Raw genomic sequence first — 12,078 nt, forward strand, 5'->3', positions numbered from 1 at the left:
TCCGCGGGGTGCGGTGCTCCGAGCCCGCCCTGCCCCGCACGCCCCGGCCCGGCTGCCGCGAGCACCGCGGGCGGGACTCCCGGTACCCCGGGCACAGCGGGGGATGCTCGCTGTGCCCTCCGCGGAGTGAGGGGATGCTGCCTTCGGCGATAAACAAACTTCTGTCACATCGGCGAGGGAAAAAAAACTGGTGAAAAATAGGGGGAAACTTGTATAACTCCTTTCTCCTAGTCCGTAATGGTGTCTGCTGGGTTCTTAGCTTATATAATTACCTAGTAATGCCAAATTACACGCTTGCGATGGCATATTTCATAAACGTTGTGTGTGGGAGAATTTATACTGGAACCCGCAGATTTGTAGAAAAGGTGTTTTGTTTTGTTTTGCCTCGTCCTTGGCTTTAACCCAAACAATGGTTAGTTTGAGCAGATCTGTTTGTCACTAATTGACATGTTGTGCTGGCTACGGCAGGAGCGTGTGTGGAGAAACAGCTTCGGAGCTCCTCTGTGGGCAACACAAACATGACAGTGTAAATGTGGGAAGGGCTGAGTTAATCACGGGGACACTTCTGGGGGAAAAAGCACGGAATATTGGATGGTTGCATGGTGGTGCTGGTGAAGCCTCTGTTGCAGGTTTCTCACGGATGTGAGTGGGCAGGGTGGCCTCGGTCAGGCAGACACAGCACCGGCACCGCCAAGTGATGAAATGTTACAGCAGGTTTTCATTTGAGGTTCACGGGTCAAGGTTCACACCTTGATTTTCACACAATGGTGTCGGGCTAGCCCTTCAGTGAGCCTTGAAACAAAGGTGTGTCTTGGAGGAGCAGATTCCTGCCCCTGTATGGTCAGCTCGGTCCTCTCCGGAGATGTAAACTGAGCTGCGATGTGCTGCTCTACCGCGGTGACACAGAGGATGTGAGGCAGCCTTGCAGGGACATGTGCGACTCTTGGGCTTTGAAGTGCTCCGTGTTCATCTGTGCCACGTTTTCCCACGGGCTCAGATCTCCTTTAACCACCCAAACATTAAAAAAAAAATCAAACAAGCAAAACTAAATCGACCGCAGAAGAAAAGTAACCCTGAAACCAAGCAAACACCTCCCAAAAAATAAAAAATTCAGCATCTAGCAGCTCCAGCTGTGACATTTCTAGCAAACTCTTGATGATTAACTGAGCGATGAGCTGTTTAAAAACTGTTCTTTGGCAGGAGTTACTGATTGTATCTAAGCATTATGATCTAAATATTACAGAGCTTTTGTTCTGGATTGACAGGGGGAAAAATACAGTGTTTTTATATTTGCTTGGGTAGCACTTTCCAGTCGATTTTCTCAAGGCAGTTGGGAATATGTTGATTTAGTCTTCAGGGATCCCTGTGCATTTTAGTCTTGTTCTACAGAATAAATCTGATTCACCAATCACTTGCTGCTTGTAGTACCTGCTGTAAATCACTCGCTACCAATATACTCAATATCGTATCTCTTCCCGCAAGAAGTGTCATTAATTTTAAATTGCTTTTACATGTATGGTACTCATTTACTTGTTGGAAGCCTTTGGAGACTCCTGGGAGTGCTGGGTCTTTTCTGCACTGATGAGCTGCCTTGCTTCATTTTCTGCTCCGTGTGTTGATTTGGCTGGGGTTTGTGTGTGTGTCCCCAGACCTGTGATCTGTGTCACACACAGGACCTCATACCCAGCTTTTGCCAGGCTTAGAGGTGTCCAGTATTTTTAAGAGAAGTAGCTTAGTGAAAGTAAATTCAGCAACCAGTTGTCCTATATACAGCCAGGATTAATTAATCATGGAAATATCCCCTCATCCTGCTAATTTTAAGCCCTCGTTGTGAAAGATTTCAAATAGCAAAGAACAGTTGCATCAGAATTTAAAAATGTTTTTGGAATTGAGTTGAAAACAGTTTTGTTTTTCATTTCCTTAATCTGTCAGGTTGTTTATTTTCCTCCCCAAGCCTGCTCTGGGTTTTTTCCCCCTTTGGTCACTGCCTGAATTCCTCAGTCAGGTGTTTGTGAGGCTGTTGTGCGTGCCGTGCATCCCTGCACTGCCATATTAACACTTCCTAAAGCCCCGAGCCTGCACTCCTGGAATTTTGGCAATGTGAGGCTCTGGTTACTGGTTACATACACAAACCTGTCCCTCTCCAAACGCCTCCCTGCTCCCCAGACACTGCAAAGCACCGAAGGAGCTCGAGGACTTGGCAGGGCAAGAAGGCAGACTCTGAGCGAGGCGATGGAATTCCTGGCTGTGAGTGCCCCAAGGATCCCGAGGGAAGGGAAGGAAGTTCTTCAGGCCCACAGGCGATTTTGGCACCGGCCCAAACGGATGTGCAGGGCCTGGGGAGCTCTGTGCTGGAATTCTGAGACTTTCTCTCTGTCACAGGGGGAAGGTTCTGTAACTCATTAATGCTTTTAGGAATGAGCGCTTCTGACACCGTGACTTCCTGGCAGAAAGGAAGGGGAAAGGGAGGAAATGAAAGAAGGGGCTGGATGATTCAGGATGTCCTGCTTTGCATTTGTGTCCTGTCCTCTGTCTTCATCCTTATTTGGTGATGGGAGCTCATTGACTGGAGCAAGGGAAAGCTTATTATAGCACGTGGTGTGGGGCTTTAGGAGAATGCAGGAGGCCTGGGTCTCATGTGCCTGGCTCTTTCCTCTTTTGTTCCTTTCTTTTTCTCTTTTTTATCCCTCTTTTTCCTGGCAAGGTAGTATGAGGGGAGTTAGCGCACTTACAATTTAAATACATGTACCCCAAATATTTGAATGAAAATTTCACAATGTTTCTCTCCGACGGCAGATTTTGTTACTTGTAGCTATTACTTAACCACAACATCCTATACCAATACTTTTTCTCGAGGGCCTTCCCAGTCCCTGGCTCTGCCCGTTTGGACAATAGAGACAACTTCACGAGAGGTTTTCCTGCGCCCTGAGCTTCAGTTCTGCTTTTGGCACTTCCCGCGGAGCCGCGGCTGCACGGCGAGGGCTGAACCTCCCTGCTGCTCTGAGCTGCCTCAGCTCCTCAGGCTGGAACCAACATGACACTGGCCAGCTGCAGGTTTAATTTCATTCCTCGGAGCTGCGCAGATATAATTGTGCAACGCTTCTGCAGGGAAAGGGAAAAAACCCAACTGAGCAACCCTGAATGAAAATTAATTGAAGGAAAACTGTTCTGGCTGAATGTTTAGTGTCTTAATAGCCAAAAGAAACAAGAACAAATCTCCAGTTTATGGATTTATGTTCCTTTCAAACTTCTGACTCTCTGTTGCTTTCACTCTCTGACAGTTCTCAACCAATTTTTGTTTCTCTGAAGCCAACCCAGCCTCAGAACGTAAAGTAGGAAAAAAAGCAGGTTCTGAGATAATGCCACTTTTTGTATTGGAATAAGTTTTTTGTTCACATGGAAGGAGAGGTGCTTCATGAAGTTCTTTAATTGCATCTTTGAAATAAATAAAAAAATCAAAGAGAAGTGTTGAACTAACTGCTCTGAAACCTGACTTTTTACCTTGTCTCAATAAATCCAAACAACTTTCCCAGCTCTGGTGTTAAAATATAAACCTTCCAAAAGTGCCTGGGATTTGATTAAATACAAAAATGACAACAATTCTTTTTAAAAATTGAGTGCCTCTGACTTTTATATATTTTATGAGCTTTGACATGATGGGATTGAATTGTATTTTTTTTTCCAAATACAGTTATTTTCAAAATCTAACTGTGTATGTGTTTTAGCAACAGCTGGTGTCTCCCAAATCAAGCCTGAGCTGTGACCTCTGCAAATCTCAGATGTGAAGTATCACCTACAATAGGGAGGTTTGTGTTTAATTAGATAAAAATGAGAGCAAAAAAACATAGACAACAGAATTTGCGTCTTCTCTGATGTGCTGAAAAGAAATGGACCCTTGAGAGGGATTTAAGATGGTGTCCATAGGTCTTTATCACCTTAGGAACTGCATTTCTTTTTAAAAAAGAAAGAAAATCCAAAGCAAACTGTGAGTAGAACGAAGTAATCAGGCACAATGTGGTTTTTCGGGGTTTTCTCTTTTTAAAGCCTTAATTATAGCAACCTGTGCCTTAGAACTGTTCAAGCCAGAGAGTAATTTTGTAAAAATGGGTGACTGCAAATTCCAGTCATAGTTTGGGTATTAATTAATCAGCCTTTTCTTATTGCTGCTGTTTATTCTGGTTAAATTGCATTTAAGGAGGTCCCTGAGTGGCTGCTGCAACTCCCTGTGGTTGCTTGCCAAAGGAAAGTTTGGGGACTGTGCAGAATTGGTTTGCACTTCAATATATATGACAATTTGCAAAGTAAACAGTTGCTCACTTACTGTGCTCCGTGCAATTTTTGTGTTTTTCAGTGTCTTTCTCAAGGGAGCTTCAGTTTGGGTTTTTGAGGAGTAGAGGGGCAGGCTGTGTCCCATCAAAGAAATGGGGCTTTTGGGGCTTTGGGTTTGGATTTTTGGGCTTTTAAGTTCCCATTGTGGGCTCTTTCCCAGTGGATCCTGTTCCAAGAAGATTTGTCCTTCATGGAATAGGTTTTTTATCAGTTTTCTTGGATGTGAGATTAGATAATAGGAAAGGAAGACTTTCACAGAGTTGCTCATTTTAATGCTGGCAGGGTCATTTCTGCCTTGCTTCCTGGGGGGATTTTTTATTTGGGGTTTTTTTTCCCTTTGGAATTCCTTGGACATCAGGGGAGCTTTTTTGCCTGTGTGCAGTGTTCTGGAAGATTAGACCCTGGAATTTTATGACTGATCTGCTTGGATTGCAGTTGCATTCAATATACATGTAGAATTACTGCAAGCTTTTGAACATTAAAAAAGAAAAAAAAGAGAGAGAAACTTTTTTTTTTAATCCCCTACTAATGAAGGATTAATCAAACTTCCAAATACATGTGATATGAGAGAGTGCATTTTAAATTAAAATATACTCATGCACAGCTTTCTCTTTTAATGTGCTTGAGCCTGGCGTTGTCCTCCACTGAATTAGAAATACCATTTTAATGTTACTTAAGTACACTAATAGAACATGTGATCTGTTATAATAAAATAATGAAAAGTCAGAGCCTGCAGCACCTCACAGACTTGTGCTGAAAAAAATTCTGACTAAGTGTACACCAGTAGCACAGAAATTAATGAATTAAAGGGCACACTGACCTGTGCAGCTCTTGCTGGCTGCAGGCAGCTTTTTGTTGACAATTATGGATGTAGGAAGGATTTTAAGACATTTAATACAGTCTTATTTTGTTCTGACAGTCAGATTTATGTATAATGATGGTAATGGAGGAATACTTTTTGTTTGTATGAGCTTAAAAAGCTTCATTTGGTTTAGGGGAGTTAAAAAGTGGGTGTAAAAATAAACGTTGCTGAGGAAATGTGAGGAGGATAAGTGGTGAGGGAAGTGCAGCTGTGCTCTGGATCCAGCTGCTTTTCTTGTCCTTACAGGGGGGCTGCAGACAGGCACAGAGGTGAGATTTCACAACAGGGCTTGTGCAAGATCCTGCTCCTTCTGCAGAGCCTCTCCTCCCCTGGCTGAGAGCTCTGAACCCACAGGGGAGCCCCGAGGAGTTCTCAGAGCTCTGCCCACCAGCACTGGGGTCAGGGAAATAATCCCACTGCAAATGGGATTTGATTTGTAAATGGGTTACTTGGGAATGAGAGCCTTGGGGCAGAATGAGACCATCACCTCCTGCCGTGGCAGGATGAGTGACAGAGCACAGGGAGATGCTGGAATTCAGAAATTACAGCAATTCCTGACTAGCACAGGTTTAATGGAGTAATCTCAGGTCTCTGTCTCAAGAGGAACAACTCTCCTGCCAGACCTTCCAGTGTTATCTCACAGCAAGAAAAAGGGATTGAGAGGGTCTGGGTAAAGCCAACATGTAGCTGAATTATTTCTTAGTGTAACAACAGTGCTGTTGTTAACCTGGGAAAGGGGTTTTGAGTTAGCACTAACTTAAACCCAAACATGAAAATTGTGGGGCAGGAAATCCACCAGCCAGTTTTTAGAGTGGATTTTTTAACGTATTTCACTGTAAACAGGAGAAACATTCTGAAATGAGCTGAGGAAGGAATTTTCTATGAGGTCTGATAAACCTTTCCATCTCACCTTTAGGTAGTTTGTTCCCTTTCAATTACTGAGTTCTAAATTTTCCAGTAAAAAAGCTCCTCCCCTTTTTGCCTGTGTTACCTTTTTTACAGCTGCATTTGTTCTCCCACCATTGCCCTGGGGGTTGCCTGGGCTGTGGAAAGTGTGCAAATTCCACTGCCAAAACACAAGAATGTCTCTTGGAGGCAGAAATGTTAGCTGGCAAAACTGAATTTTTGGGGAATCGTGTTCTTTCTTCCAAAGACTTCTTAATTTTTAATTTTTTTTTTTGAGGAAGCAGTGGATTTCTTTTTCTAATCACTTTTGTCCCTAGGAATTAGTAATCAGATGGTTCCTGCTTTGATATGTGCTCAGTGTTACTCAGACAAAATCGTGGTTACACTTTGGAACAGAAGTGCAGGGGCACACCTGGGCAAGGCTCATTCAGTGCTCAGCATCTCTTGGCAAACATCTGTGGAGGAGCCTTTGTCATCCTGAGTCCTGTCTGGGCAGGAGGAAGGTGGATTCCAGCAGAACTCCTCCCTGCTGACACCTCAGGATGGGATTTCCACCTGGATCCAGCCTCATCCATCAAGTGCAGTCCATAACAGGGGATACAAAAAAAGCAGGTTATTTTCCTTTGCATCCTGAGCACCAGGATGGAGATATTCCAACAGTGTGGGATTCTTTGGATGAACAAGAATCTTCTTTAAAACCTCCTTATGGGTTTTTATAACAAACCCTTGAAGGTTCCTGGCAGCTCTTCCCCCTTTCTTGCAGGGTTTTGTACAACTCAGCATTGTTCTGTGCTTTTCCAGAACTTTTTTTCAGTGTGGTGGGAAGATGAGTCAGCAGATTGCAGAACACATTCTTTTGGGAAAAAAAAATGTTCTTTTTGGATATAGATATGTGAATATTTCTGTATGTATTGGTACACTCCATTCATATATTAGGTAAAAGTTATTAATTTCTTTTGCTAAATGGCCGTGCTGACAAATGTTCAGTGTTACGCAATCCATCCATTTGAAATACAGGCAGGCCTTCCATCCAGGCTTTCTCAGAATGCCAGTTATGGGGTTTTTGGTCTGTTTTCAGGCAGTTTCTGGCAGTTTCTTTTCCTGCTCCCTGGTGTGGTTGCTGTGGCTCTGGATGGAGTTTGTCCTGCTCTGCTCTGGGCTCAGCCCCTGCACAGAGGAGTCTCAATTCTAATCCTGGCCTAATTCAGGGGCCTTGAAAGCTGATCCTGTAACTTCATCTTTTTTATTATTGTAGTGGCCCTCAAAGGCTGTGTAGCTGCCACATGGGAGAGTTGGGAAGATACTGTTACTGTAACTACTGCATGTGCTATCCTTTGGTTTTGTCATTTTATTTAACTCCTAATTCAGAGGCATAAAACAATGGGAATGCAGGCCTTGGGTAAATACATGTGCCAGCTGATGATCAGAATTTATAATTATGTGTATTCCTTGTGTTGTGCTTTAAATATCCAATCAGTAAGTTCATTTTTTTTCTGTCCATAAGGAAGTTTTAATTGCCCTGTGGTTCCTTTATCCTGATAATGTTTAGTGTTGGCTGGGAAAAATCATGCACAGACATGAAAGGGAGATGGAGAGCTTGGATTTCTGGAGGTTTGGCTGTAGAATTTCTTAACTTGAGATTGCAGAGTTGATTTAGAGCAAATTCTGAATGCAATGGTACAGTAATACTATTTGGACAGAGCAGTGCTTTTCTAATGGTTTTGTTTTGCATGCCTTCTAGTGAGAAATAGATTTTAATCAAATGTCTGCCCCTCTTGTTTTCTGGCAGTATTAAACCTCACTCTGGAGTTAACCCAGACAGACACCTGTGCTCTAAGCTGGAGGACTTCTGGAATTACATTTATCTTCCATGTTATTCTGTGAACTGCTCTTTGCTAAAGGAAAAGTTTAATAAGAATTTGTCTTGTTGCCCGGGTTTGGCAGAGTCACACAACATAGTAGTCTGTCTTCTCAAAACCACAGAATGTCTTCATGTTCCTAACACTTAATTTCAGCTCCCTGATTGAGGTTGTTCATGGAAATTATGTAGTGAACTGCCTACTTTCTTCTCCAAATTGACAGTTGTGTGGGCTTGGGGAAAGCATTAATGTCACTGTTCTGGAAAACAACCCCCAAGCTTTGTATCCTCATGCGACAGGAGATCTGAAAGTGAAAGTACTTCTTGATGCTTTCACTCATGCTAATTGTTCAGCTTGCAGCACTGATAGTAGTGCCTTTGAGCAGATATTTGACAAATTACTGGTAAAGGCTCTCAGATTTTTTCCTTTTTCCCCTGCCACACTTTTTTCTTCTCTCTCTGAAGCAGACTTTGGAGTTGAGTTTTACTGTAGCCTTTAGGGCTGAGTGTATGATTAACTTAGCACTAACATGAATTAAAAAAAAAAAGCTCCCAGGGATTTGGAGTACTAGTATTAATCAAGGACTTATTTTCTGCTTTTTGTTATGCCATTATGTGCTAGCAGCCTACAAGCTGCATTTCTCTTCCTGTTATTGCTTCCAAGAGAACAGGTGTGTCCTGCAATGTTCCTGCATCTCCTCCAGGAGTGCTTTCCTCAGTGCTGAGGTGGAGCTGAGAATCTCCCCTTGCCTTCTGTGCATCTCTGGGTGCTGAGTGCTCCCACTGCACAGCCTGTGGCTCCTCCCTGCCCAGCCTGCAGTAGGGAACACAGGTTTGGTTCTTGCTGCATTCTTTTCCAACTTGGGAGGTCACAGAAGTGCCACGGGGGGATGCTGCGCTGTCAGAACACTCCCTTGAGCACAGAAAGGAAGAAGCAAGGGGAGTTAACAGGAAAGATCCTCCCTGATCAAATGTGGGTGCAGAGAATTCCTCCTCTAGGGCACCTGGTACCTCATGCTGCCCTTGGAAGAGAGGAAGAAACAACCAGTTTTCCTTGCCCAGAGTGTGTATTTTTTTGAACTTTCCATTTAATTAGGAAGGGAGAGATCTCACAATAATTGTGAGGACACAGCACTGAGTGCAGGGCTGTTGTCTGCTGACTGTGCAGGGTGTTTATCCTCCTGCCAGCTGAGCAGGGAGGTGTTACTGCTGCTGTTCTGTGGGATTCCTCTGTTTCCTTACCAAATGGAGGAAGCAGCTCTGACCTCCCCGTGGCTTCATCCCAAGGATCACCCTGGGAGAGCTGGATCCCATCCCTGGTGCAGTTTAGAGTGTGCTTGGCTCCCAGATTGCTAGCAATAAATGGAATGATCACCTATTGCCTCAGAGCAGTGCTTGGCACCATGGAGCCCTGAGCTGGTTTGATGATTTCCTGCTTTGATGGATCCCTGGCAAAGCCAGGGTGCCTTGACAGTGAAAAACACAACCCCAAGACTGCAGCAGGTAATGGGGATGAATTTTAATAGGAATCTTTGTCTCTGAATAAAAGTTTTATACAAGATTAAGTGACTCCCAGGGCTCTTTCTGGAGGCAGACAGTTGCACAGTAGCATGTTGCTATTTTAGCTGCCAAAGTTCCTGAACATTTTTGTGGTGCCTGGTGATGAACTGTCTAAAATATTCCTTCTTCTGTATTCTGGATGTGCTGGTTTCATTCAGTTTGTAAAAATTCTTGTGTAATTATTTACTTTTCCACCTGTTTCTCTGTGCTTTGGAACTTGCTGTGATGCTTTTACCCAAGGAGGGGCCAGGTGACAGTCCCAGGTACCAGTCAGGAGAGTGTTCTAACTGTAGTTGGAGTTAAAAACTGAAACTTCCAAAGTCCTGCCTCCTAGAAACACTCTGAGTAGGTCACACCACCAATTTAGCTGACAAAAACGCACCTTCTATTTACCTATCTGCATTTTAAACGGATTAATGTCCGGTCCTTTGAGCAAAGAAGCAGAATGAAAAAAATCAATTCTTTCCTGATGCCTGACATTCAGTTATTATAGTTCTGTTCTTTTCATAAAGCTAACTGGAGATGTTGGTAGTTACACTCTGAATTGTGATTCTGACAATGCATTTGTTGGGTTCATATCTTTCAGATTAATTCACTTTACAGTTAGAGAATTGGTCCTGAAAATCTGAGAACTTCATTGCTCGTCACTGCAAGTAATGAAATTAGAGCTTAGAACATTCTGGTGATTTTACTGGTGGCCACATGTGGTGGGGAAACCTGAGGTGCTGGAATTCATGAGATCAACACTTTCCCATCTGGGAGAGCCTTTGGAACCTCTTGAGTTGTATTCAAGCAGGGACCCCAGCAATAATTCATGGTTTCAAGCAAGGAAATGCCTGTTTTAAGTGAATGCCAAGTTAATTTAGATTGAAGCAGGCCACTTATAAAAAAAATAGCTTTATGCAGACAAACATTAGACTAAATAGATGTGATAAGTGCCATCCTAGCAAGTATTTTTGTTCCTAAAGCATCAGCAGGACAGTTGTTTGTTCCCTCACACCAGCAGTCTGCTCCCAGTCATGTGCTGAAGCATCTCTGTGTTGTCTCCAAAGCCAAAACCCCCTTCTGCCTGAGAGAAAAACTGAATAGTTGTTTTCGTCAAAGCACAGCAAGGAAAGCCTTGTTGCATCCTGTTTCTGTGTCTCTAGTTGTTTTTTTTTATTTATTTCAAATGGACAACCCTGCCTTATTCAGTCATCCTTAAAATGACAGCAAGTTTCTCCTCAAAACCTGTAAATTATAATGAAGATTTGAGTTCTGTCTTCTCACAACAGTAATTTTCCAGCGTAAAACGTGGAGTTTGTGTCCAGCATTTATTGTTTTGGAGTTGATTGAAGGAAAGTGAGGGGTGCTTGACTTTGCCTCAGCTTTTCTCCTGTGCTCATGGTGTCAGAAGAGCTGCTTCAGGTGTGTTCTAGAAAGGCACACCTCCCTTTGATTTCAGCCTGCAATTTGTTTGCTTCACTGGGCACATTTGATGGGGAAAAAAATAATCCAGGGATAAATCATTCTGTTATGCATTTCTGGATTTCAAAAAATGTGTTTCTTAATGATTCCTCTTTAAAACAGAGGCAGTAAAACAGATTAACTTGGATGTTTATCTACCTGGGGGATTTTTCAGTGGGGATACTCCAGGATTATTGTGCATGATTATATAGGTATAAAACATGGTATGAGGACAGAAGTGATGTTTCTCTTTAAAAGATAGTATAAAAATAATTTTGTTTAGTGGAGATACTTGATTTTTAAGGTAAAATAGAGACAGTTGTGGTAGTAGTCATGCATCCTCTCAGCTGACCAGCTCCTCACTGGCTGTGAGGATGTCCCCTTGTGCAACAGATTTTCAGAGTGAACATTTTATGAAGTGGTGAATAGAAATAGTTTTGATTATTGGTGAAATTTATTTTTTTCTAAAGGAAAGTAGTTCCGTTCTTCATACTTCTGAAGAAATAAATTCCTCAAATTCTTCATCCTAGCAACACTGTATTCCCTGGGAACATTGCATAAATTTGGTGAAGCAAAACAGGTTCTTGCTGTTAAATATTTACTCGTGCAGCAACTTATTGTTGCAGTTGGAAGCAGGGAATTTTACAGGAGCCTTTAAGTTGTCGTATTGGAATGAAGCATTTCCATAGGAACTGAAGTTGTTAAAATGTTCCTGGAACACTGAACTTGTGTCCGTACTTCCAAACTTAACTCCTGCATAAAGTTTTGGGGTTCTATTTTGTGTTGCTTAAAAACATGAATCCTCATATTAAAATGAGGTTTCCAGCAGATGTGTCTTGAAACAAAATCAAAATAAGCTTAAAACCCTTGGGCCAAAGACTTTCACATTTCCAGTGACTTTGTTTTGAGTGTGTTTGGCTGGGCTTTATGCCTTCTTACTGATAACTAAATTAGAAACTTCTGAATGAATTGTTGGTTATACAGTGCTGTGGAAATCAGTCAATAAAACATTTAGGCAAACTCAGGAGGAAATTACAACACAACCTTGAAAACACACAACTAAAAATAGCGTGGAGTGTGTGATTCAGGAGCTCTCCCTGAGCAGAAGTGCAGAGTC

Source organism: Geospiza fortis, unplaced genomic scaffold (genome assembly GCF_000277835.1).
Source record: "Geospiza fortis unplaced genomic scaffold, GeoFor_1.0 scaffold2, whole genome shotgun sequence".
Taxonomy (NCBI): Eukaryota; Metazoa; Chordata; class Aves; order Passeriformes; family Thraupidae; genus Geospiza; species Geospiza fortis.